The 14,285-nt window shown below is 44.6% G+C and overlaps 1 pseudogene; it reads left to right on the forward strand.

Annotated features, from left to right (window-relative positions):
* The first annotated feature begins 9,218 nt into the window (after positions 1-9,218).
* Positions 9,219-13,054, forward strand: LOC112616302 (annotated as a pseudogene).
* The last annotated feature ends 1,231 nt before the right edge of the window (positions 13,055-14,285 follow it).

Genomic DNA, 14,285 nt, shown 5'->3' on the forward strand with positions numbered 1-14,285 from the left:
AAAGCAACTGAACTGGAGATGGATGTCTCTAAATTCTTCAGCACTCAACAGGCTCCTTCTGCCAGTCTGGACTTTTGCTCCAAAGACACAAAGCTTTGGGAGTCACCGAGAAACAGGGCCTGTGCCAAACAGACAGAAGCACACAGCAAACATCACCCCATTTTTCTTGGGGGGTACATCTGAAATGCCCAACATCAAGGCAGGAGAAACCCCATTTGGAGACAGAGACTACTGTTACAACTGAATGCCAGGAGTCAGGGATGTCAGTCTAATTGCTGACACACTCAGTTACCTCATCTACTGGGGTCAAACACCAAGCCACACAGAATTTGGGGAGGGGACAAGAGTTTGTCTATGAAGATCAACAATGAGGGGCTGATGAAAGGGAAACAGGAGCATCATCATGAGTAGGAAGGATGTTCTGGTGAGCAACGTTTCTTACACTCAAGTTGCTCTTGAGTTTTATAGAGCCTGCTCATGAGGAGATCCTATGCAGGAAACAAGACAAGCGTGCTTGTGAAATAAAGCAAAAAGCTCTGAAACAAAAGCTATTAACGGTAGCCTGGATGGACATACTTGCTTACAAGTGGATGGATGCTTACGAGTGCTGGCCCCTTCCTTCAACACTAATAGCAAAGTCGTTGGTCTTAAGAAAAAGACGCCAGCTACTCGGGAGGCTGAGGCCGGAGAATGGCATAAACCCGGGAGGCGGAGCTTGCAGTGAGCTGAGATCCGGCCACTGCACTCCAGCCTGGGTGACAGAGCGAGACTCCGTCTCAAAAAAAAAAAAAAAAAAAAGAAAAAGACGCAAGAGAGGTAATTATGGCAAACATAATTTTCAGGGAGCAGAAAGGATACCATCAGCGTAAAAACCTGAAGTAATCATAGCCATAGTTCAGTGGAGCTAAGGACATGCTGGCTCTTAGAAACTAGTGGTGATGAGGCTGCTGGTGGGAAAAGAAGAGAGCATTCAGTTTCTGGTTATGCAAGACTTATCTCTCAGAAACAGCTCAAATTTCCTACCATGATTGAATTTAAGCCACAATACACATACATTTTAATGATAGTCCTTTCTAATGATACTATTGACTTGTAATGTGTTTGTGTTGTTTTAGGGTTTAATTTCTGCCCTTAGATTGGCACATGGACTGTGCTTTTAGATAAAATGGCATCTCTCGTCAAAATGTGATCATGAATTCTGTCTGAATGTGTGTCACTGGCCTTGGAGTCTGTCTGTAAGGCGAAGAAGACAAAGCCATCTTATCTGATGAGAGAGAAGACTTCTGAGGAAGGAGCTGTGAACAGTTCCTGGGGTGAAAAGGTGCTCAGGGGAAAGGAAGGGAAGGGGAGGGGAAGGGAGAGGAGAGGAGGGGAGGGGAGGGGTGGGAAAGGAGCCTCATCTTGAACTCCAAGCTGCTCAAGATGAATGCCAGAACCTAGGGTCCATTTATGTGCTGATGTGCAAATCCTCAGGCTGACTCTTGGCCCAGGACCATGCTATAGGATAGACCAGGGATATCTCCCCTGTTCTTGGTACCCCTCTTTGTGCCCTTCTTTGTACTTTTTTATAGGACCCTCCCATTTTAGGCTTCCAGACTTGTTTTCCAAAGTGTTCTATGGCCTGGGTCAGTGGGAATAGAAGAACATTTTGAACAAACCCTTTCACGCTGAGTTAAGACTCAGCATGATTCCTTAGCCCCACTCCCACCTTTATATTTTAAAAAGGGATGCTGAAGTGAGCAATGGATAACCCAAAGTGAGGTCTAGGCAAATATGCAGTACAGCCCCTTTATCCCCCTGACCCTTAAAATAGATATCTGATTGTTTCCATCTCAGCGTCTATTTGCCCTTCTCTGGTAAAAGAACCCCTTTATCCTGCAGAAAACCCAATATCCTTGTAGTTTGTTTGGAGTGAAACTATTTGCGCCTCCTGACCACTGGGCTGGGCCTCCTGTGGTTTAGGCTAGCCAATCAGCATCGATCATCCTCTTAAGCAGAGTGTTTGGATGAAAGGAGGGCACATTACACAAATCAACCAATCAGAGTCCTCCCTGGGACCTTTTTTGCATACCAGGGAAGACATCATGGGGGAGCACTGATGAAGCTGTTTGAGCCCCTGGATCCAGCTGTGCCCCCAATGCATAGAACCCTGCACTTCCCATTTGTGTAAGCCAATAAATTCGTTTAAATTCATATTATATACCTTGGTGTATAATAGGAAGGATCCAAAAGAAGTAATCATAATTACTAACTATATTTTCTTCCTCATTGCTGTGTCCTTCTCTCCAAGTCACTCTGAGTCTTTGAAAACAGGTAGAAATTGAGGCCCACCCATTGGAGAGATTGGATGGAAATAATGATGACACACATCATCATGTGGGAGACATATTTGGGAGTAGACACTTTCTGTGAATCCCTGGAATTACACCATAAAGGAATCTATCCACCCAGTGCAGATATATGGTCCCTCTATCAATGAAATTCATTTCTGCCTAGGGCAAATGCAACAGGCATTTAATACAAGAAGGCAGGTGGAAGACCATGGTAGGTAGTTAGGTCAACTATCCGATATGCCAAGGAAGAAAATTTTAGACAAATGCAACCCCCAAGCTGAATAAAGGATGTCTAACTGGAGAAAAATATCTATATGGAAGGTTATCTTGTGGCAACAAGGCAGCCTCAGTTGCCTGGGTGACTCCCACAAGAAGATGTTAGCCGTGAAGCTTTCCTTATAACCTAGCAGGATAGATAATTAGCTCCAGGGTCTGATATCAGGTGCTCCAGATAAATGCTTGCTTGCTGTCTTCCAGGCCATGGCAAGGTCAGTTCAATTAAGAAAAAGCCAGGGCTTAGAAGTAGACCCACTAAGCCCTTATCACAGAAGAGCTGACTCAACTTCAAATGCAGAGGCATTCCCTTTCGAGAGGACAAATGTAATGCCCGGGGGCTCTGGAAGCAAATAGCAGAGGGCAGTCTAGGTCAGTAGTTATGTAATTTGGCTGAGGGGGCAAGGGAAGTTCCAATTTGAAGTGCCAGGAATTCTGGCTGGTTCTCAGGGTAGGGAGACAGGGTATCAGTGGCAGGCTACACATTGGCTGCTGATTCTTGGAAGTCTAAGCAGGTTGGGAGTCAGCAGCAGGGTCATCTTACAACAGGGAGAAAAGTGATGGGTACTGGGCTAGATATCAAAGGTAAAAGTTGACTCCATGCACAGTCAGATGGGAGAAAGGTGTTAAGATATACTAGAAAGAGATAAGCACAGAACTCTTATCTGAGAGTGTCCAGTGGAGTGGACCTGTTGTCATGACATATACCCAGGCTGGAGAAACCAGAAGCCCAGTTCTGTGAAATGAGCTATAAATAATGCCCAGAACCAATTTTGAAGCAAGCAGAGCCCAACATTGAGCTTCAGAATGTTAAAACAGGGCTTCAGAAATTTCTGCTGAGAACAGACAGCATCTATTGCAGAGAATGAGGCAAGGTTTAGCCTCTAGGTGGGAATTGAGAAGCCCGTTTAGGATAAGAGGGACTAATAGTGGCTGAGATCCTAGCTGGAAATATCACTGCTGCCATCCTGAAGCCTCCCCTAGTTCTATGTATGCCACTATTAGAAATGGGTTTTGATTTTAACAAAGGGCTATTCCGTGCCTTATAAGAAAAATTCCTCTTAGTATATGGATCACAATTTAAATGGTTATCAGCCATTTATACCTTAGTATGAATTTGCTTACATATTTTCTCCCTGAGAGTAGGTTTTGACGGGGTTTGGAAGAAATTATTTATTTAGCAGAGTCTTACTGACAGTCCATGAATCAGGCACTGTGCTATGTACTAGCGATAGAAACATAAGGCAAAGCATCTGTGCTTCATCCCCAAACCATTTTACAACCTTCTAGATTTAAGGTGGAGAGGAAGCCACTAAAAGGAAAGAGATACGGAAGAAGGAAGCTGGATAGATTATAGACAAAGATTTTCTTGTTTTCCGATGTTTCCAAATATGACTCATTTCTCCATGGAAATCTCACAAATGATCCTTGTCATCTTCCCACAGCCCTTAGCCCAACTCATCCCCAACTCTTCAAAAAGCAGCAGGGCTTCCTGGTCCATGCTTCATTCAGGAATAGAGATGCCGGAAAGATCATTTTGTCCAGTCTCCTTTGATTTATTGTCACGGAAAATCAGGCCCTGAGAGGTAAAGTAACCAGAAGAAATCATGAAGGGAGTTCCCTCTGGTTAAAACCTTTTTACCGAATCATAGCATCTCCTAACAGCGGGCCAGAGTGCGGAACGACAATATCAGAGAAACTCTAGGTTGGATTGCATCAGTCATTCCTTCAAACACTTCACTTGTTTGAACCCCTTGGGCAGGCTTTCAAATCCTTCCATTCTCATTGGTCTATGTAACTATACTACTTTGTCTCATTACTCACCTGCTTTAATTATTTGACTCATAATTGCCAGAATATCATCTGTGTTTTCCTATTTCCGTGACCTTGCTTATGCCACCCTCTCCACCAGATGCCCTAATACCACCTCTATATAAAGAATTCCTGCCAGTTCTTCAGTGCTGTCCCATTTACAAAGTCATCCCCAATCTCACATGAAGACGTCTCTAGCTATTTTTGTGCTTGTACCGTTCAAACGGCTGTTAGCACATACCATCTTCTAAGATGGGCATTCTGTAACTGTCTTATGTCTAAATGAAGACAGGAACTTCTCCCTGTATATCTGGAACTCCTGCAGCTCCCAGCATAGTAAATCCTGGTTATAGTAAATGTCTGATGAATAAACGAAGAAACTAAGTGAATCTGAATTTATGTTGACAGAAAGGAAGAGAACAAATCATAGCAATGCAGTTTAGCTTGACTGGGGCAGGCTGCATAGGCCAGAGAAAAAGAGATAAGAAGGAGACTGCAGGGGAACCCATGATAAACTGCACAGTTATCATGGAGTGAGGAGATAAAAGTAAGATCCGCACCGGGCATGGTGGCTCACGTCTATAATCCCAGCACTTCGGGAGGCCGAGGCGGGTGGATCACCTGAGGTTGGGAGTTCGAGACCAGCCTGACCAACATGGAGAAACCCCATCTCTACTAAAAATACAAAATTAGCCGGTCGTGGTGGCGCATTCCTGTAATCCCAGCTACTTGGGAGGTTGAGGCAGGAGAATCGCTTGAACCCGGGAGGCGGAGGTTGTAGTGAACTGAGAGTGCACCATTGCATTCCAGCCTGGGAAACAAGAGTGAAACTTGGTCTCAAAAAAAAAGGAAGAACCGGCCAGGCACAGTGGCTCACACCTGTAATCCCAGCACTTTGGGAGGCTGAGGCAGACCGAGTACTCCAGCCCAGGAGTTTGAGACCAGCCTGGACACTGTGGCAAAACCGTCTCTACAAAAAAATACAAAAATTAGCTGAGAATGGTGGCATGCACGTGTAGTCCCTGCTACTCAGGAGGCTGAGGTGGGAGGATCGCTTGAACCTGGGAGGCGGAGGTTACAGTGATCCGAGATCATGCCTCCGCACTCCAGCCTGGGTGACAGAACCAGATCCTGTCTCAAAAAAAATTTTTTTTGTTGGAAGGTGTTTTGTGGAGACATCTCAAGGCCACCAGGGCTGTCAAATGGCAGCCCAGGCAGGGCTCTGAAGCTCCAGCTAACCTCTCTTCAAACACTCCACTGTGATGTATCTTGTATTTGGGGGTTTGCCATAAGATGTATCTGGAAAAGAAGAACTTGCTGTTTAAAAAGTGTTTTATATGCCCCAGAAACGCTATTTCTTTCATTCAAGAGAAATGAAAATATGTCTGCACAAAAACTTGTATTTGAATGTTCATAGTAGCATTACTCGTAATAGCCAAAAGATGGATACAACCCATGTGTTCGCCAACTGATGACTGGATAGACAAAATGTGGTTTATCCATGCAGTGGAATATTATTCAGTTATAAAAAGGAATAAAATACTCGTACATGCTAAAAGTGAGTGAACCTTGAAAGCATTATGCTATGTGAGTGAAGCCAGTCGCAAAAGACAACATATTGTATTATTTCATTTATATGAAATAGCCACAGTAGACAAATCCATAGAGATAGAAAATAAATTAGTGGTTGCAGGGGTTGGGGGGGATGGGGAGGGACTGCTAATGGGCACAGGGTTTGTTTTAGGGAGGGCAAAAATGTCCTAAAATTAGACTGTGGCAATGGTTGCCCAACCCTGTAAATACATTAGAAACCACTGAATTGCATACTTTAAAAGGGGGAATTGTATGGCATGTAAATTATATCTCAAGAAAACTGAGATTTTTTTAAATAAATGTATATTAGAATATCTTACTCGAGGGCAATGGAAATTTTGTCCCCCAGGGGAATTCAGCAAAGTTTAGAGACTTTTTTTTTTTTTTTTAAATAGAGACGAAGTCTCACTATGTTGCCCAGGGTGGCCTCGAACTCCTGGGCTCAGGCAATCCTCCCTGGGCTCTAGCAATCCAAAGTGCTAGGTTTACAGGTGTGAGCCACTGCGCCCGGCCATCTAGAGACTTTTTTTTTTTTTTGAGGTGGAGTTTTGCTCTCGTTGCCCAGGCTGGAGTGCAATGGCACGATCTCAGCTCACTGTAACCTCCACCTCCCAGGTTCAAGCGATTCTCCTGCCTCAGCCTCCCAAGCAGCTGGGATTACAGGAGTATGCCACCACACCTGGTTAATTTTTGTATTTTTACTAGAGACAGGGTTTCACCAGGTTGGTCAGGCTGGTCTCGAATCCCTTGACCTCAAGTGATCCACCCACTTCAGCCTCCCAAAGTGCTGGGATTGCAGGTGTGAGCCACCACGCCCAGCCTAGAGACATTTTTGATTGTCACAACTGGGGAAAGGATTACTGGCCTATGGTAGGTAGAGGTCAGGGATGCTGCTGAAACATCCTACAATACACAGGCAGCCCCCACAACAAAGGATCATCTGACCCAAATGTCAATAGAGTTGAGGTTGAGAAACCCTGTTCCAGGGTATAATGCTTTAAAATAAAGATTGTTCCCAATTTTTTCTTTTTACTTTATTTATTCATTTTTAAGACAGGGTCTCTCTGTCATCCAGGCTGCAGTTCAGTGGCATGATCACAGTTTGCTGCATACTCGACCACCCAGGTTCAATCAATCCTTCCACCTTAACCTCCCAAGTAGCTGGGACCACAGGCACACGCCGCCATGCCTTACACATTTTTTCTATTTTTTGTACAGAAAGAGTCTCGCTTTACCCAGGCTGGTCTCAAACTCCTGGGCTCAAGTGATGCTTCTGTCTTGACCTCCCAAAGTGCTGGGATTATAGGCGTGAGCCACCGCACCCAGCCTGTTCCTATTATTTTTATCAGGGTTGTTGTTGCTCTTTTATGGCATTTGCTACCTACCCTCATCCCCTATACACCTGTAGAACTCTGGAGTTGTTTCACATCTTTCATAATTGACTTCTCAAGGCTAAAGTGGCCACTAGGACGTGTGAATCCTGGTGTCCATGTGATTGTAGCAGCAATCAGCTCCTCCTCTCTCGCAGTCATTAGAAACCACTTCAGGATTACAGTCAGAGCTCTTAAAAATATGTGACAAACAATTAATTTTTCAAGACACTTACGGTTCTACATAACAGGCAGGGGCTATCTTAACATTCTAAATAGAGTGTCTTATTTTAGAAAGTAGAGAAACATTTATATTTTATATTCTATAAGATTTAATATGCTTTAAAAAGAGAACTTACATGCAATGCATACACAAACCAGCAAGTCAACATATATTTACATAAAAGGTACATTATAAAGTTAGGGGATCCTTGAGTCCAGGCAAGTATTTACAGCCCAGATCCAAAGGAAGCTGAGTGTTTATGAAGAGATTTTTGTGACAGGGAAGTTGAAGTTCATGGAGAAAAGCCCTGTAGAGGGCCAGCTCTCTACAACATTGGGAGTTCTGAAACATTTGTTTTCAGGAGTTAGACCCTCCTTTGGCTGCTTTATTGGTTTCTGTCAAGGACACCTGTCAGATGCTAGAAGCATTATTCTTTCTAACTTAGTCCTACCAGACTTCAAAACCTATTCTCAGAAAAACAATTCTGACAAGATCTTCACCTGAAAGTGTACATGTCTGATCATGTCTACATTTTACCTTTCTCGAGAGGGCATGTATTATAAAAGCTATCAGAGACTTTAGCCAAAAGAATGAGAGTATAAAATTGGAAATTTCAGACTTACTAGATGGGGCTATAAAGTTACCACATTAAAGAAACCTTGAAACCAGCCCAAGTTTCCCGTAAAACTGAAGCTTTAGAAACTTACATTTGTCTTGTCTGAGTTCCTTTCTCAGGAGACCGACCAATAGGCCCCTAGATGGTATCAGTGGGGCTGGGGCTTTTGGGATCAACACATCCTGCTGCCTATTGACCAACTCCTCTTCCTTAACCCTCTCTGATTCCTGTTTTCCTTTCCCGCTATATAAACCCATAACTTTAGTCAGTTGAAGGCACAGATTTCCGACCTGTCTCTCATCTCTTTGTTGACATCACCTGCAATAAAGCCTTTTTTCCTGGGCAACACTTGTCTCAGTGATTGGCTTTCTGTGTGATGAGCAACTGGACCTAGGCCAAACCTTTAGTGTTTGGCAACAACATCATGAATGAATCTCAAAATAATTACACTGCATGAATGAAGCCAGATGAAAAAGAGTATATACTGTATGGTTCCATTTTTATAAAATTCTAGGCCATACAAACAGAAAGCAGTCAGTGGTTGCACAGGGATAGGAAGGTAGGAGGAAGGGATGGGATAGAGGGATGACAAAGGGACATGAGGAGACTTTTGGAGGTGATGCGTATGTTCACTATCTTGATTCTTGTGATGGTTTCATGGGTGCATGCATATGCCAAATATCATCATATTATCTACACTTTAAATATGTGTAGTCTACTGAATAACAATTATAACTCAATAAAGTCGTAGAAAAAAATTAGGCTGACAAGATTAAATAAAAAGTACTATGCAGGCCAGGCACAGTGGCTCACGCCTATAATCCCAGAACTTTGGGAGGCCAAGGCGGGTGGATCACTTGAGGTCAGGAGTTCAAGACCAGCCTGGCCAGCCTCCTCTCTACTAAAAATACAAAAATTAGCAGGGCGTGGTGGTAGGCGCCTGTGGTCCCAACTACTGGGGAGGCCAAGGCATGAGATTCACTTGAACTTGTGGAGACACGGAAAAGGGTCAATCGAGTCTCCCCACTAAGAGCAAGGACACCCACGTCTGTGACTGGTGCTGTGCCAAGTTCTTTGAATTATCACATCTTCTGCTCCACAAGAAGAACTGTACTATTCAATTAGTTTTATTTGTAAATGAAAATCCAGCCTCCCCACCCGAAACCTTCTCCCCCAGAGTCCCTCCCAATAATCCTGATGAACAAATGAATGAAACAGTTAACAAAACAGATCAAGTGGACTGCAGCGACCTTTAAGAACACAACAGACTCAACAGGGAAGAGTCCATGGAGGTGGAGGCCCCGCTAGCTAACAAAAGTGGCAGCAGCACTTCCAGCCGCAGCCACAGCAGTATTGCCCCAAGTGGCAGCAGCAGCAGCTCCCCCAACAGGTACCTCAGTGATCACAACCTCTCTGCCTCAACTCGGGGACCTGACAACACTGGGCAACTTCTCCATGATCAACAGCAACGTCATCATGTAGAACCTCCAGAGCACCAAGGTGGTGGTGTCCCAGTTCTCCCAGAAAGCGAGGTGCAGCGGGGCTTCCGGGGGCAAGCTGGCAGTCCCAGCCCTCATGGAACAGCTCCTAGGTCTGCAGCAGCAGGAGGTCCACTAGTTGCAACTGATCGAATAGATTTGTCACCAAATATTGCCGTTGGCTTCTCAGAATGCAGACTTGCCAACATCTTCTCGTCCTTCTCAAGGTACTTTACAAACATCTGCCAACCCCTTGTCCATGCTAAATTCCCATTTATCTCAGCAGCTGGCAGCAGCAGCTGGAATGGCACAGAGCCTCACCAGCCAATCTGCCAGCATTAGTGCTGTGAAACTGCTACCCCCAATCCAGCTACCTCAGAGCAGTTCTGGCAACACCATCATTCCATCCAACAGTGGCTTTTCTCCCAATATGAACATATTGGTGGTGTCAGTTACCACCCTGTCCTCGGAAAAAGTGGATTCAAGTGCTGCGGTCTCCCATGTCAGCAACCCAGCAGTCTCATCATCATCCTCACCAGCTTTTGCAATAAGCAGTTTATTAAGTCCTGCATCTAATCCACTTCTACATCAGTTGGTCCCCGCTAACTCGGTTTTCCCCAGCCCTTTGCCCGACATCAGAACAACTACAGAGGATTTAGACTCCTTGTCTGCCTTGGCCCAGCAAAGAAAAAGCAAGTCACCAAATGTCACTGCCTTTGAAGTGAAAAGTACTTCTAATGAAGCATTCTTCAAACACAAGTGCAGATTCTGCACAAAGGTCTTTGAGAGTGACAGTGTCTTACAGATCCACTTGCATTCCCATACTGGAAAGAGGCCGTTCAAGTACAACATCTGTGGGAATGGGTTCTCCACCAAGAAGAATCTGAAAGTCCACTTTCAGTGCCACAAAGAGAAATACACTCATACCCAGATGAACCCTTATCCTGTGTCGGAGCATTTGGACAATATCCCCATGAGTACCCGCATCCCATATGGCATGTCCATCCCTCCAGAGAAGCTAGTCACCAGCCGGTTAGACACCAAACCAGTCCTGGCTACTCTGACCACTTCAGTCGGCCTTCCATTGCCCCCAACTCTCCCAAGCCTCATACTCTTCATCAAGACAGAAGAGCCAGCCCCCATCCCCATTAGTCATTCTGCCACCAGTCCCACAGGTTTAGTCAAAAGTGACTCCAGGGTCGCCGAGCAGGCCACAAGAAACCTAGGTGGGCTCCCGGAGGAAGCTGAAGGGTCCACTCTGCCATCCTCCAGTAGCAAAAGCAAAGAGAGCGATGTGGTCACCAACTCAGTCCTGACAGTGAGCAGTAGTGCCCTAAGCTCCCCAGCAGCAGACTGGGGCCCCCTGGGGAAGCACCACCACCTTCACCAACCCTTTGTTGCCACTCATGTACAAGCAGTTCAAGGCCAAGTTTCCTTTTGGGGGACTCTTGGACTCAGCCCAGGCATCAGAGACATCCAAGCTTCAGCAACTGGTAGAAAACATTGACAAAAGGCCACTGACCCCAGGGAGTGCATCATCTGCCACCCAGTTCTCAGCTGTCAGAGTGCCTTGTAAATGCACTATCGGACACACATTAGGGAGGGGCCTTTTAAGTGTAAGATCTGCGGCCAGGTTTTCATCACAAAAAGGAATCTTAAAACCCACTACAGGGTCCATCGTACTGTGCCCCTGCTCAGAGCCCAGCATTCCTGCCCCATCTACCAGAAGTTGACAGACGAACACTGTCATCCTGCAGCAGCACACTCGAATGCATATGGGAGGCCAGGTCTCCAACACCCCAGTCCCCAACAGTTACTCCGAGTCCACGGAGTCTGACACAGGCTCCTTCAATGAGAAAAATGTTGATGACCTAGACAAACTCTCCAGTGAAAAAATGGAAGACTGTCCTGAGGGCAGCTTCCCTGATATGCCCATGTCTGCAGAAAACTTCCAAGACAGCTTATCTTCTTCACCTTTGCCCCTAGAAATGTTGAGCATCACTTCTTTGGAAAATCAGATGAAGATGATGAATGCTGGCCTAGTGGAGCAGCTGTGGACCAGCCTGAAGTCAGTGGAGAATGGGTCCATCCAGGATGATGTCCTGATCAATGATTCAGCCTCAGTGGGTGATGACATGGAGAGCCAAAGTGCTGGCAGCCCAGCCATCTCAGAGTCTACGTCTTCCATGCAGGCTCTGTTCCCATCCAACAGCACCCAGGAGTTCCATAAGTCACCCAGCGAAGAGGAGAAACCACAGAGAGTGGTCCCAGGCGAGTTTGCCAATGGTTTGTCTTTCATTCCAGTGAATGACGGGGCTTTGGATCTGACATCTAGTCACATACAGAAAATCATCAAGGAAGATTCTTTGGGGACCCTCTTCCCTTTCGGAGACCAGGGTAAATTTAGAAACACTACTTGCAGCATTTGTGGCAAAATATTTGCTTGACAGAGTGCCTTGGACATTCAGTATAGAAATCATACAAAAGAGAGACCTTTTATTTGCAGTTTGCAATTGTGGCTTTTCCACAAAGGGTCATTTGAAGCAGCATGTGTTGACACGTCAGATGCAAGATCTACCATCACAGCTCTTTGAGCCCAGTTCCAACCTTGGCCCCAATCAGAACTCTGTGGTGATTCCCACCAACTCGTTGTCATCTCTCAGCAAAACGGAGATCAATGACTTTGTGCATATTTCTCCTCAGGACAGTAAGGACACCCCCACCAGTCAATCCCTTCTGGGCCTCTGTCTTTCTCTGCCACATCCCCAGTTCTGCTCTTGGCTCTGCCCGGGAGAACTCCCAAGTAGCACTACTGCAACACATGTGGCAAAATCTCCTCCGCGTTGAGTGCCCTGCAGAACTCACACTGGAGAGAAACCCTTTGCTTGCACTATTTGTGGAAGAGCTTTCACGACAAAAGGTACAAAAGGTACACATGGGCACTCACATGTGGAATAACACCCCTGTGTGACAGGGTAGGCAGCTCTCTGGGGATGGGCCCATGACATTTCTAGGAGGCAATCCCATAAAGTTCCCAGAAATGCTCCGTAAGGATTTGGTGGTAAGATCAGGAAGTGCGGATCCTTCCAGCTTCAGAATGCAGCACCGCATTCCAACGGGTTGATGATGAAGGTCAACAGAATCTCCGTCATTCAGAATGGTGGCATCCTCCAATTCGTGGAAGCCTTGACATTGGAAACAGCTCACCTGTTAGTGGGCTGACAGGAAATCTGGAGAAGCTCCAGAAGTCAGAGCCCACTGCTTCTCTGGCCAGACTGGAGAAAATGGCAAGCAATCAGAAGAGAACCAACTTGCGCTTCACCTGCTTCATGGAGGACAAGTTAAAGCAGCTCTGACTGGAAACATAGCATTCATTCTTGTTCAGAATACAACCTATGGTGGCCTCCTACTCCTTGCCCCCATACCCCTTCCTTCTGGTTCCCCAGATCTATGAATTACAACATTATGAAGACATTCTTTTGTACCTTGTTCAACTTTGGAGTTCTAAGAAAGCTTATCTATTAGCGATATAACCTTGCTTTGCAAACGGAATGAAAGTATTAACTTTGGTCTTCTGTATTGTGGACTAAATACTAATTAACTAGAGTGCTGTAAACTTGCTGTGATATTTATGGCAATTGCAAGTTGCCCTGCTAGGCAGTTGTAATCTGGCATTAACTTATTTTTTATATCCAGTTTAATATGAATCTGGTGTTGATGCAATGCCTCGGTGATGCATTAAATCTCTAATAAAGTCTGTATATAAATGTACACTTTGATCCCGCTGGAAATTTTTATCAGCAAACACATTGTCTAATCTTTCAAAACAGATTTAAGGAAAGGACTGAAAGTACAGACTGAACAGTGTGGTTGACAGGTTTGTTTTTTTATTTTTATTCAGAAATTCAACCTTTTTTTGTTTTGTAGATTTAACCATTTCCATTTTGAATTGCTATTTGTATTGTGCTTTTTACATGCATCATCTTCAATATTGATACATTTCTGCACAGTGATAAGCACGCAGAATTCTTTAGAGAAACAAGTGTTGTTTTGGTAGTTAAACTGAGACGTAACATTTTGCCGTATAGGTATATTCACGATAGAAAATTTGTGCTAGAATTTCACAAGGCTGCTAAGCATAGCATCTTGAACAACATTCAGTAGAGAAAATGTAAATGCTCTTGTAAATACAATAAGAAATGTCACTTTCATTCAAATGTACATATGTTCCTTACAAGAGATCTTACAATTAGATCTCTTGTATTGAGAGATTTGATCTCTTCTTCTTGATCAAGAGTGCAGGAATAGTGTTTATTTTGCATTAGGTATGGAAGAAAAAAATGGACTGTTATATGCACTTTTGGAAAGTTGAAAGGAGAGGGGAGGAGTTCAGTTTCATTTAATACTTATTAACAACAGATAAACTGTAATTTTACTCAAGCAGTCAAATACATTTTTTTGCAACAGACAAAAAAGCCCTGTGCAGTTTCCAAAGGGAAGTTAAACTTGCAGGTTATAGAGATGTCAAAGCAAACTACAAAAATAATAAAATAAAATAAAAATAGGCCGGGCACTGTGGCTCACGCC

Source organism: Theropithecus gelada, chromosome X, assembly GCF_003255815.1.
Source record: "Theropithecus gelada isolate Dixy chromosome X, Tgel_1.0, whole genome shotgun sequence".
NCBI lineage: Eukaryota > Metazoa > Chordata > Mammalia > Primates > Cercopithecidae > Theropithecus > Theropithecus gelada.